Source organism: Equus quagga, chromosome 12 (genome assembly GCF_021613505.1).
Source record: "Equus quagga isolate Etosha38 chromosome 12, UCLA_HA_Equagga_1.0, whole genome shotgun sequence".
Taxonomy (NCBI): Eukaryota; Metazoa; Chordata; class Mammalia; order Perissodactyla; family Equidae; genus Equus; species Equus quagga.
The window spans coordinates 71,096,356-71,109,372 of record NC_060278.1 but is presented as its reverse complement, the minus strand read 5'-3'; the positions used below and the strand labels follow the sequence as shown (position 1 = coordinate 71,109,372).

Below are 13,017 nucleotides of genomic sequence, written 5' to 3'. Positions count from 1 at the left end.
AATTCCAAGCCTGAGAGCTCAAACTTAAAGCCCTGGGGCTTTGTGGGTCCTGCAGATGTACTCCATATGGTCAGCATAAGGTTGCCTCCATTTTCACAGTGTTTTAAAAACTAAATGACGTTATCGACAATATACTACATGGCTTCTCTTGGAAGACCTAGACACACATGCCCAAGAACTGAAGAGCAGCTACTTCTTTTCGTAGTAGCCTGTGCTCTCCAGGTCTACGTGGTCACGTCTCATCCCTGTACCCTAATCCCCGCCCCTTCCCCGCCCACCTCCCTCCCACACATATGCTCTCACGTTTCTGACTCTTGGCTTTGTTCACTTACTCCCTTGACATACTGGACTGTCGTTGCCATTGTGTTTATCAGGCAGCCTCTGTACTGTCCCAGGATGTTCCGTGGAGTGCTATATTTATCTGTGAACCTTCTCTCACCCCAAGGACCAGTTCGATCTGCCTTTGTGCCCCTCCTGGCTGACACTGGCTACTCCCTGCATCAGCTCTCTACCTTAATCAGTGCTGGGTCCTTCTAATTGTGGATCCCAGGCTGTCATCTTGAACCTGTTCCAAACCACCCAAATGTCAACTTAGCAGTCATTTAAATCAAATTAAAACAAAAGTAAAACAATCAAACTGCTAGGCAGTGATGATGCACATTGATGCTACTAATATGAAAATGTACCCATACAAGAGTGTTCTCTTTCTAAACTAAATGACAAGAAGAACATCCACTTTTAAAAGTTAATATTTGCAGATCTTCCCAACAGCAGCATCTTAACTCCAAAAATAATTTCTATTTTACAGGAGGTAAGGGAAAAAAAAGGCAAAGCTAAATTTTATGTCTTGATTACTCAACAAGAGAGTGTATTGATGACACAAGTTGTCCTGAGCTAGGTAGTGATTATACTTAAGTGCCGTAGAAGATTTTCTTGGAAGAGATTGCAATCACTATAAGTACTTAGCATTGCATTGCTTACACGAAAGGAATGTGACTGTTGAGATGAAAAGAAAGCTCCTTAGTATAGATTAGTTTGTCTATTGTCCATTAACTATGAATGAAAGTTGAAATTCAGCTCATTGTGATTCAATGCTAGATACTATAATAACAACAGTCCTTGTCTGAAGAACTACTGGAATATCTACTGACCTTTTTGCTGGAGTGATTACCTGTGGAGGGTATAGGAATTTAGGGACACAGTTTCTTCTTGCTACTAGCCTAAATATGTTGTGATATACATACACATGTGAATATACAAGCAGTGTGTGTGTGTGTGTGTGTGTGTGTGTTATTCTGGGCTTCTTCTACTTCAACCAGAGCAGCATCTACTTTTTATTTATTTAGTTTTATGTAATGAGTTTTCGTGTAAGATTGGACTTGAAGAGAAAATGCTGGTGTTGATAAGAAAAATTTAGAAAAATACTAATCTAGTCCAGCTCTCCTATTTTCTACATGAGGAGTGAGAGGAAAAGACATTATGAGACTTTTTCAAAGTCAAATACTGGTTGGTGGTAAAGACAAATTTAGAACAGAAGGCCCAAAACTCCTAGTCTAGTCTTCTTTGCACTTTGACTAATGTTTATTGAGTGTTTGCTATGTGCAGACACTGTGCCAAGCATGAATTATCTCAGTTAACAATCCCATTAACTCCATGAAATATTACCCATGTTAGAGACGAAGATAAAATTCATCAGGGAGGATAAGTAATTTGGCCAAGGTGGTATAGCTAGAAAGTACAGAATCAGAATTCAAGTTTAACTTAACCTAATCCAAAGCCACTAACTGTTCTCTTAACCATTTTTCTCTACTCTCCTCATAACCATTTTTATCCAAGATGGTGGAAAGATCATAAAATCAAACTTTATGTATATTTCTACACCATGAATAGAATAAGAAAAAGTATTTGATCATGACATTTTTATTAAACGCTCTGTACTATTCTGAACTCCTTGAAGACTTGTCAAACTTGAAAAGGTCAGGTCCCTGAAACAAGAACATGTGAGGTTGGAGCTGAGAATTCTGCAGGTGATTATGGAGAATGATTCCTGTTGATACGAGGAGACAGGAGAGAGTATCTTGGTGTGTTTATGATGCTACCAATCAATAGAAGGTAATGACAATGAGCCAGAGCCAGGAGAGATGGGAAAATGGTAGCTGAGGAGTAACCGTGGAATACCAACTGGAAAAGAAATCCAACCAGAGTTTGAAAGATTCACAGATAAGGATGTGGGTGGTATTGTACTCACCAACCCAATCTTTAAACTGTCTTAGAGAAACTTTACCCTGGCTGGGCTCTCCTGAAAAGGCAATGGCAGATTCTGAGTTACCTCATTAAAGTCCCATTGGGTAAGGATAGATGCTGCTGAAGGGCACCATGGCAACACCATCATACTGTTTTAATAAAGACATATAATTCATTCTCTCAGATAAGGGATGATTATTTCAGTCCTTGCTCCAAATGGCCAGATTTGATTCCTAAAACATCTGGACCAAGCTATTTTCAGCAATGTGCTATTGCCCTGCCCCTTGAAGAGCTCATTCAGTTTGGCTTTGTCTGTCCATGGGAAAATAAAGGGGCAGACAGAAGTGTTTTGGTTTCTAACATGAGTCTGAAACAATTGACCAGTCATTTCAGTTAACAATGCTCTTCGGCTAAACAAGCTGCTCAATCTTTATGCGGACTTGGGTCCATACCCAAGGATACCAGGTGCAAAGATTACCACTGTGTTAGGAGCAGTCATACTTGCCACGGGATAAAAAATAAGATTACTCCCCCAGCTCTGGAGAGGGAAATGTGACTTCTGGAAGTGACATTAAATCCTTCAGGCAACCACTGTATCACTTAGTGGGCCAGAGTAACCACTTACTAAATGGTGCCTCTGCCATCTGGTTTACTATGTATACAGGAGTTCCTATGCCCCAGCTGAAATGAACCATATAAGGAAAATTCATAACCCCTATCAATATTATCACCTGGATCATAACGGTGAAAATATGTTATAGTCTTTAGCTCATGAAAACAGTGAGTGATTTTTAGACATTTTTAAGAGATTAAGGTGCATGTGTTTCAGATGAAATGAAGTGATTAAAGTAATTAAATTAAAGTGATTTTCAAGTATTTTTTTGTTTAAAAAGCATTTTTGTCCCAAATACTTAAGTATTTCAAAGATTATTGTATCTGATCTAATTTCTCCTGTCTCCATGTGATTCTACGCACATTTTCAAAGGCATAGAAGTTGCACAGATAGTATTTTCTGCAGGAAAAAGAGGCTTTTTTTTTTTTCTTAGTGATTCCAAAGCTTAAAATAATTCAACAATAAACCCCTTAGTACACCCCAGACATCAGCAGCCACATAATTGCAGCTAAATCCAAGTTGACACCAGGGCAATTCTTGCTTCAAAGATTTCGGGGAAGTGGAAGAGGATTCGATGAGGTTATTTTGATCTCTGGTTGCATTTTACTCCCCCTGATAGCCTGAAGTTTAGCAAAAGACCTTTTAACCCTAAACATTTAATTACTTTACTTAAGCTACCGTGATTATAAAATACAGAATAGTAGAAATGAAGGAATTTTTAGCTTAGGTGGTGTGCCACTTCAACATAAGAAGAGATTCTGTCCATCTGTAATAGATTTATTCTCCACAAGCACATTATGAGACCAATTTTATACTCTATTCCTCTCTGTGGTCTCTCTCTTCCCACCTCCAACCACCAGGTCTCGTCTCTTTCTGTAGATCCACATCTTCAGTTCTCCCATTGAAGCTTGGTCTTTCTCAGGCTTCTCTCCTTAGTGATATCATGAATCTACTTTACAGATGATGAAAGGCTCAGAGAAGCTCAGTAATTTGTCAAAGGCATACAGCTACTGAATGGCTGGTTTGCTGTCTGTTTATTTCTTTTTTTGCTACTACATCACACAAACATTTACATATATGAACTTACAGGAGTCACTTGACCTGTTGGTGCTTCATTTTCCTCATGTGCAAAATGAGATAACAATAATATCTACCTCCCATGAGTGTGATGACCAAATGAGTTACTTCATCCAAAGCCTGCAGAGCAGTCTTAATACATGTTAAATGCTCACTGAGCTCATTGTCATTAGTATCATTAATATCATTTTCAGTGGAGAAGATGGAGAAGACCAGAATCCCTGGATGAGCTCTCTCATTGTCATTCAACGTGTGATTTTATCCAAAAAGTCAGATGATGTGTTGTCCAAAGTTCTTTCCTTAGGCAATTCCTAATGACAATCCAGAGGCTTTGGGAGCTTGAAGAAGTAGAAAAAGAAACATATATTTTATCATGGTAACTCCTGACATTCCCACTTTGATCTATGAGCATGAAACTAAGGAGAGAGATGATAGACCAGATGTCCAAACACAAGAATCTACCTACCTTAATCTTAAATATCCACCTGTGTTTTATTAATTCTGGGAATCTCTGGCAAATCTGTATTCAGTGTTAAATAAAGTGAAAGTCTCAGATTCCTGTTCTATATATCCATTTCATTCTCTGGTGGATGAAAATGTTGATGAATGTCTTCAACAAGCATTTCCAGTCACAATTGAAGGAACTGACCACTAAAGAGAAAGTAGAAAGAAAAGCCATTTATAGCTCATGTGCTGTCTTGTAAAATTACCTTGATTTTCTGGACTAGTATAAAGTTTTAGGTGCCAAGAATTCTGTGCAGTCTAATCAAACAAGAATTAAAGGCTATTTTTAAAAGAAAAATAATAAAAGCAAGGAAGGCATGAGGAGGAGTGGAAGAAATAAGCAAGTAGAAATAACACAAGGACGAACAGTGATGATTCTATTTAAGCTGATCCTTTACTAGTCATATCCTACTGGGATCCTGGGAGCTACCTAGAGAGTTGACATTATTATTTAGAGACCATTTGGAATTGATGCCATCATTATTGTTGACCTTATCCCTGGAGTTGTTTGCATACACCTTCATGTTGATGTTCTAAAAAGTTACTATACGCTTGTATGTGTTAGATTGCAGAAGAACTAAATTAGAGGTGCTCTTGAATTTTGATTCAGTTTAACTAGCATTTTGTGTTTGATGCCTCAGTCCTAGGGGTGGCTCCAGGGGTTCATCCAGGAGTCCTGATATTTGGCTACAAAGATGATGGCAGCCGTTTTGCTGAGATATTTTGCTTTGCTTAATTCAGCGTAGTGCTATGAAATGCCAGCCAATAACAGCTGGAAAGTGTTCCCATATATCCAAATACCAAGTAGCAGCAGAAAAAGCGTCCTCTACAGCCAATAGTGCTTAGAGGTGTACCAAACTGCTGCCTGGTCAAAAAACCAATGACAACCTCCACCCAACTCAAGGAATTTGACTTTTCTTTTCCTGCCCAGCTGATGGGTCTAAGGATTCAGAAAGTTCAGAAGAACAGTTAGAAAGAAGTTAACATTTCCTGCTACTTTTTCCCATGAGAACCTCTCTGACAGATAAAGAAATAGTTCTGTATGACTTTCACTATTGTAGAAAATACAACCAAGATTTTGCCACAAAAGATAACCTCGAAATCATTTCAGCTGTTCCACATTGTGTGTGGAGAGATCCCTGCTCAGTCTGTGTTGGAGCCTTATTGATACCTGGTGTTGTCATGTGCTGCTATACCTTTCTTGTAAGAAAAAAGGGAGAAGATAAATTATAATGCATTTTGGCACCGAGGAGCACAGTTAGAGCATTTAGCACAGAGAAGCTGGTCAATTACAAAATTACCTCCTTTAAAATTACATGTTTTAAAAAAATGTATCTCTCTTCCCAGGGAATCGGCCTCTGAATATAAATCTTTAAGTGAATTAATATTTAAATTCCATTAAGTACCACTGTGAGTAACCAACATTCTATGCCCTAGCACATGTCTGCCTTCTAACATAGAGTCTAGTGGGGAAGACACACGTTAAACAAGTAAACAGAAAAATATTTACTTAGGATTCTGGTAAGTATCCTAACAGGACAGAGAATAGTGCTGCCACAAGAGAGAGCAAGAGTGGCTTGCGTTAGGTTTATTGGTCATCTCTGAGGATATGATTTAGCTGAGTCCTGAAGGATGAGAAAGTGAAACCATTGGGAGACAAGGGAAGGAGAACAGGCAAGGAATAGGCTGTGCAGAGGCCTTGTGGTTGGAAAAAGCTGAGTGGGGAACCAGAAGAAGCCCACTATGCCTAGAGGTAATGAAAAAGAAGCGAGGGAGAGTGTCAGTAGGTAGGCAAGGCTCTATTATGTAGGACCTTGGGAATACTGTGACTACAGCAGTTTGAAGCAGAGGATTTAAAATAACATTAAATGCCATTTAAAAAAATATTCTAACTAATCTTAGATGAATGAATCGCTAAAAGACACAGGGGTTTGGGGGGAAGTAGAAGCCCTTTGGGAGGCTACTGTGGTTATTTACAAAGAAAACTAGAGTGGTGCCACTGAAAGAGACAAGTGGACAGATTCAATACGCATTTTGGAGCAAATATTGAGGGGTGTATACTGATGAATTGAATGTGAAGGACACAGGGCTGTGGAACATCTCAGGAATGAGTCCTGGGTTTCTAATTTGAAAGTTTGTGATCTGAACGCCGGTGTAAAGGCGGGCATCACTTACTGAATTAGAGAGGATGAGGTTACCTAGACTTTGAATACTTTGAATACATTCCTTCCTTTCTCCCTCATCCCTTTTCCTCCCTTTATCCACCATGTTTCTCTAAATCCTATCTATCTTTCCAGGTTTGTTGTTTTCAACAAACATATATTGAGCCATAATAAAAATAATAATGAATTAAAAATTTGTGAGTGATCCTAAATACAATACACACTCAATTCATTTAATCCTCACAACAAAACTCTGGGAGAGATCCCACTTTACAGATAAAGAATGTAGAGGCACAGAGAGCTTAAATAATATGCCTAAGGTCACACTGCTATATAGCAACTGCTGGGAATAGCAAACCCTTGCCTTTATGGAGTAACAATCAACCGCAGATGGCAGAGTTATAAACAAAAAGATACAATGCAGTGGTGAATCAGTGGTGTTCTATGTGAGTAGTAGGGACACCTGATCTAGCCCTGGGCGGAGACAGTCAAGACAGGCTTCCTGAAAGAGATGATGCCTGAGCTGCACTTTGAAGGATAGGTGAAAATTATGCAGGTGAAGTTAATAGGAATAGAGAAGGTCTTTCCCCGTAAAGGAAACAGAAGCAAGAGACACCATAGGATGGGGCTGGAGGAGGGACAAGTAATGAGATAATATCAGAGCAGAGTTGAGAAATATGCTTGACAGATAGAAAGAAGTTTGAAGTTTGTAGGTGGACCATGGTTTAATTTGCGCTTTACATAATTCCCTCTGCTGACAGTATAGAGGCTAATTTTGGAGTGGGATCAAGTCAGAAGTCTAGGACTCCAATTTGAAAGCTTTTTGTTTATTTATTTTTTTGTTACTGGGGCAAAAATGAGGGTTTGGTAAAGCAATGCTATTAGGGATGCTGAAAATAAAGGGAATTTGAAAATTAAATGAGACAGTACATATAAAGTACTTATCACGATGTTTGGTATATACAAGTTACATAAGAAATGTTAGTTATCATTTCAGAAATCTGCTGTTATTTAACAAGACATTGTAAAGCTTAGTGCTTAATACAACAAAGATGTATTCTTTCTCTTAATTCTGTGTGTTGGGTGGCCTCTGCTGGGCAGTTCTTCTGTTCTATTGACTGCAACTGCGATCATTCATGTAGCTGCATTCAGCTTGAACTGGGGTGCAGTTGGAACTAAGAATGACCTTTCTTCCTTGAAGGGCTGTCTACACAGGGCCTCTAGTTGTCCAGTGGTCTAGCCAAGACATCATGGAAACTGGGCTTTGAGAGGGAGAAAGTGGAAGCTGCCAGGCCTCTTAAGCCCTGGTCTGGGAAGTCCTAAAGTCATACTTCTTCTAACCTTCTAGTTGTTCAAAACCAGCCACAAGGCCACTAGATTCAAGGAAAAGCAATATGGAATCTGTTGATATGAGGAGCCATGTGTCAATACAGAGATGGAAGGAATTTTTGGTCACCATATTTGGAGACTGGATTGCAAGTATTAAGATTGTCTAATGCCAATTTAATTCTTCAAACAGCATTCTTTGCTTTTGTCTTTAATGCTTTCTTTCTCTAACGCCGCACGCTCCCTTTTGGTCTCAGGTGATGTCTTATTTCTTGTCTTTCATTGAGCCCATGTTTTATTTTTTTCCCCTTAATTTCTCAGAGAATACAAAGTAGTGTTCTCTTCTTCAAAATTCTCAATTCTTCTTCAAAATTATTCTCTTCATTTGTCTTCTGTATTCTTTCTTTTTTGTTTCCTTTCTATTTTCTGAATGTTTACAAACATACTGGTGCATGCATGCACATGCCTGTGTGTGGATTGCTTATATTTCTTAACAGACTCTTGAGCATGACAGGTCTATACATGTCTTCTATTAGCCCAAAGGGAGTTTGACTAGATTCTCCTTGATACCAGGGAAACTTGAGTTTCCTCCATTTATCCGGGCACCTTTAATTCTTAATTTTGAGGATTGTGTGCTGAAGGTTTATAGTCGGCAAGGTGGAAAGACAGTTACAGTCCTATCTGAGAAATATTTTCTCTGCATGGTTTTTGTATTGTTTGTTTTGCAAACAATATATCAGGCTTTTATATTCGCCTGACCTTATTTGTAGATACACTCTGTGGTTCTCACCATTTTCATGCTGGAGTTTTTACCTACCACTTTGGAGGGGTACTTATCCAGTTAATCAAAAGTCACCTCCCAATTTAATAATCTGTGTTTGTTAAAATGATGGGAGAAAAAATTCCACCATCTTTCTATTCATTGATGCCTTAGGGGAGGATACAACTTATTATCTAACCCAGGATACTTTATAGGATAAAGGGGCATTGATAATACAATAATATATAATAATAATCAATAAGACAGTAAACCAGAACTGTCTCAGGAAAACTGGGATATATAGTCACCCATGTGATGTCATGCCTGGAGCCTTGGCAGCCAGTGTGTGGCCAGTTTCCCATCTCTCCCATGCCAGACCTTCATCTTCAGATTGTATTCCTCCAGACTGATGGCTTTTACCCCAGTGAGAGTAAAGTCACACTGCTATTATCAGTAGAAGCCAGGCTGGAGAAAATCTACTTGAATGGGACTCATACTTTTTCTTTTCACTTCTTCCTCATGTGAATCCATCACGAAGAAAGGGACACAAACTAGCCACCTAAATCTTAATTCCCGACCCTTCAAACATTAAAGATATTAAGTATCTTATACTTCTTCCCCTTCTCAATACTTTGTGCCATGTGCCCTAGAAGGAAAGTTACTTCTTAGTTGATGCTCCATGCGGTAGTCTCAAATGTTAAATCTGTGGCAGATAGCTAAGCACAAGCTACACTAGGGACCTGTTATAACTTGCCTCACTATTACATGAAAACATGCCTTCCTCATTAAGCTGAATCATTTCTAGGTTTTGATTTAAAGTGAGAGACCTGACTCTTCTTTTCACTTGAGCACTTAGAGGCCTTTGTAGGCTTATTAATTGGCCTGATTTCAATATTGTTGTGTCTCAGGCAGTGGTGAGGTCCAAGAAGAGGAGAGAGACTGGGGAATAGCTGGTCAGCGGAGCAGTCAGAACACTCACATTTATCAATTAACTTCACCGTTTTATATGGGTGCTATTCATGGCACCCCAAGGCAATTACAATAGTAACATCAAAGATTATTGATCACAGATCACCATAACAAATACAACAATAATGGAAAAGCTTGAGATATTGCAAGAATTACCAAAATGTGACACAGAGACACAAAGTGAGCAAATACTGTTGGAAAAATGGCACAGATAGACTTGGTTGATGCAGGGTTGCCACAAGACTTCAATTTGTGAAAAAAGCAATATCTATAAAGCGCAATAAAACAAAGCACAATAAAATGAGGTTTGCCTGTAATAAAATTGACACAAGACCAGATTAATAGGAGAAAAAACAATTTAATACAAGTGCACAGGAGATCATAAAAATGATGCTCAGAGAGTGAGCAAAACAGGCAGTTTATATAGCTTTTTACAAAAGGAAACAATAAATGTGTGAGGAATTGACAGAGCAAAGAAACTTAGGTCTGGGTGCTTAATTAGTAAGGAATTTAAGCAGAGTTTGGGTTTGGGGTAGTAAATTAGTAAAGAAGTAACAAGGTTTGTTTAAACAGGCCTTTCAGCCCTGAGTTTCCTAGCTCTAGTGATAAAGATGCAGGGAGATTTGCACGTCACAGAGGGAGATTTATTTCCTTCTTTCAGGGGAACAAAGAGAAGAAGGTCAAAATGGCTTTTTTGCATTGGCTCCTTCTCAAGTAACTTTAATTCAAAATAGCCACAGGGCCAACCTGCGGTGCAGCAGGTAAAGTTGGCGTGCTCCACCTCAGCGGCCCGAGATTCTCTGGGTCAGATCCTGGGCACAGACCTACACACTGTTTATCAGGCCACGCTGTGGCAGGCATCCCACATACAAACTAGAGGAAGATGGGCACAGATGGTAGCTCAGGGCCAATCTTCCTCAGCAAAAGAGGAGGATTGGCTGCTGATGTTAGCTCAGGGCTAATTTTCCTCAAAAAAAAAATCACTATGCCATTGTGGGATATTTTGGGGTGGCCTCCCTGTGGTCCAACACTATCCTTTCTCTCACTCCCAAAAGGCCTCTAAAAGTAGTTAAGACAAAAGTTCCAAACACAAAAACACAGCACTAACTCTGAAGATCTCACATCTGCCTTGTATCATGCAGTCCAGGTGGACACATGGGCTCAGAACTGACTTTTGCCATCTTGGTCCTCTTGGCACCAAGTACCATCCTGAAAGACAAATCTGAAGATTCTTTACGTAAAGTTATAAAATCTCAGGTCACTAATACGACCTGATATTGGTAGGGGAGAAAAACCATACTGGGGCAAATTGAACAGACTAAGAAGATGAGTTTGGGGGCCACTAGGTGGATGAATAATTTCTGTGTTCTGTAATTAGATCTTTAAGCTGAGAGGTGTTCCCTAAGGTAAAAGCATGTGAAGGAGAGAAAGGAGGCAGTGAGTGTCAGATCAACGCACAGAGATCCCTAACCCAAAGAGTTTTAGCTGTGAGCCTCACTGACACGGGCCTCAGGTGTCTAACACACCTCAGCAGCAGCTGCAGATGCTCCATCATACGCTTCCCACCAGGCTATCCCTTCATTCTTGATACTATTCTGCACAAGATGGCCACTTTAACTCAAGAATGAATAATACTATGAGACCTATCCAAAAGACAAAACAAGGAAAAAAGAAGAAAAGGAACATGAGTAAAAGCATATAGAAATCATATGTCACAGGACTAATTACCCAAAGAAGCAAAGGAGTATTTAATGAAAAGTTCTTCATATTCTCAGAGTTCCAGCTAACATGTTTTTGCAAAAACATAGCTGTAAGTGCTCAAATAAAAAATGTTAATATTTCAAAACATAAAAGCAATACAGAGATAAGCCACATTAAAAATAACAAAAAGAGAATAATTTAGACTAAAATTTGATAAAGAACTGGCAGATAAGTTTCCTATGTTTCAAAATATGGAAAAACAGTAAAAGCAAATAATTCTAGATTAGATGATAGATACAAAAGACAGTCAGAAGTTATCTAATATGTGTATAATTGATGATGCTGAGAACAAGTGGAAGAAAAAAATGTATTTAAAGGTAGAATGAAAAAATATTAGTTGAAAAGAAGATCTTAATTTGTAAAGAAAAAAAGGTACACAGTGTGTGTTAGGAAAAATTGATAAAAATTGTCAATAGCAAGGCATTATAGTATTGAAATTACTGAACTACAAGTATAAAGGAAAAAGACCACACTACTACATAAGCAGAAAAAGTAAGTTAGATGAGATGCTTGATGTAGTGTTTAATGCCAGAAGAAAGTTGGTCAAGGTCTACAAGTTTGAAGGAAAAGAAATTATGATGGAAAAATATAACACCTTCCATGTCCTTTGACTGTAAAGGCTAAGACCAGATCATCTCAAGTATGTAAGAACTAGGAAGTTAGGGTACTCTTGTGACATTCTTAGTGAGAGGAGCAAGGGGACATAAAAAAATGAAATTCAGTCAACTAATAGAACTTAAATCTTAGGAATAAAGAACTAAGAAAGATAAAAAGACAGTGTTGCTCAATAAATATATTTAAATATAGAAAGAAGATACAATAATAAGATTATAGTTTCAAAGTAAATATAAACATTTTAAATATCGACAAATTAAATGATGGAGATGGAAAACAAAGTTTAAGGGTGCCAATAATCTGTATCCCTCATATTAGGAACAAAGAAATATGTTTTACCATTGGAATATGTAGTTTTATAAAGCACATATTAACTCCAACTTTTTAAAAGATTTTAATAATCTTTTTTCCTAGTATTTTTTACTCAATTTAAAGAGGTTTTTTAAGAAATATTTTGTGCTATAGAAACATCACATGAAATTCAGAGAGCCCTTCAGTTTAATTTCTTAATCACTTGAGTCCAAGTTAAATCTGCCTTGTGGATAAGCCTAGAAAGCTATGTGAAATGCTGTTTACCAATGGATGACAAAAGTTATTTCTGAGTTTGGGAATTTGTAGTGACTTCTTTTATATTTTACTTTTTTTTTAAAGATTTTATTTTTTCCTTTTTCTCCGCAAAGCCCCCCCAGTACATAGTTGTATATTCTTTGTTGTGGGTCCTTCTAGTTGTGGCATGTGGGCCGGCCCCTATATTTTACTTTTTTGAATTGATTTTTCAAGTATATTTTTTCAAAAACTGTAGTCATATTTTCTTTAAAAAATGTGATCGCATCTGTTTTGTGTGAATAAAGACACAGAAATAACTTTGAGGATAATTCTCTGATGGTTTCATTTCTATGGGCGGCTCATTTGTGCATGACCAGTTACTTTAGATAGTCGTCTGTATCAGCCATTAAGGTCGCAAAATCACTGGAGTGACCAATTCT

At 38.1% G+C, this 13,017-nt stretch overlaps 1 protein-coding gene across 4 annotated transcripts in view; it reads left to right on the top strand.

Moving 5' to 3' along the window:
* Positions 1-13,017, top strand: part of MACROD2 (mono-ADP ribosylhydrolase 2) — a 1,871,078-nt gene that overhangs the window by 1,606,262 nt on the left and 251,799 nt on the right. The gene's annotated exons all lie outside the window — the stretch shown is intronic.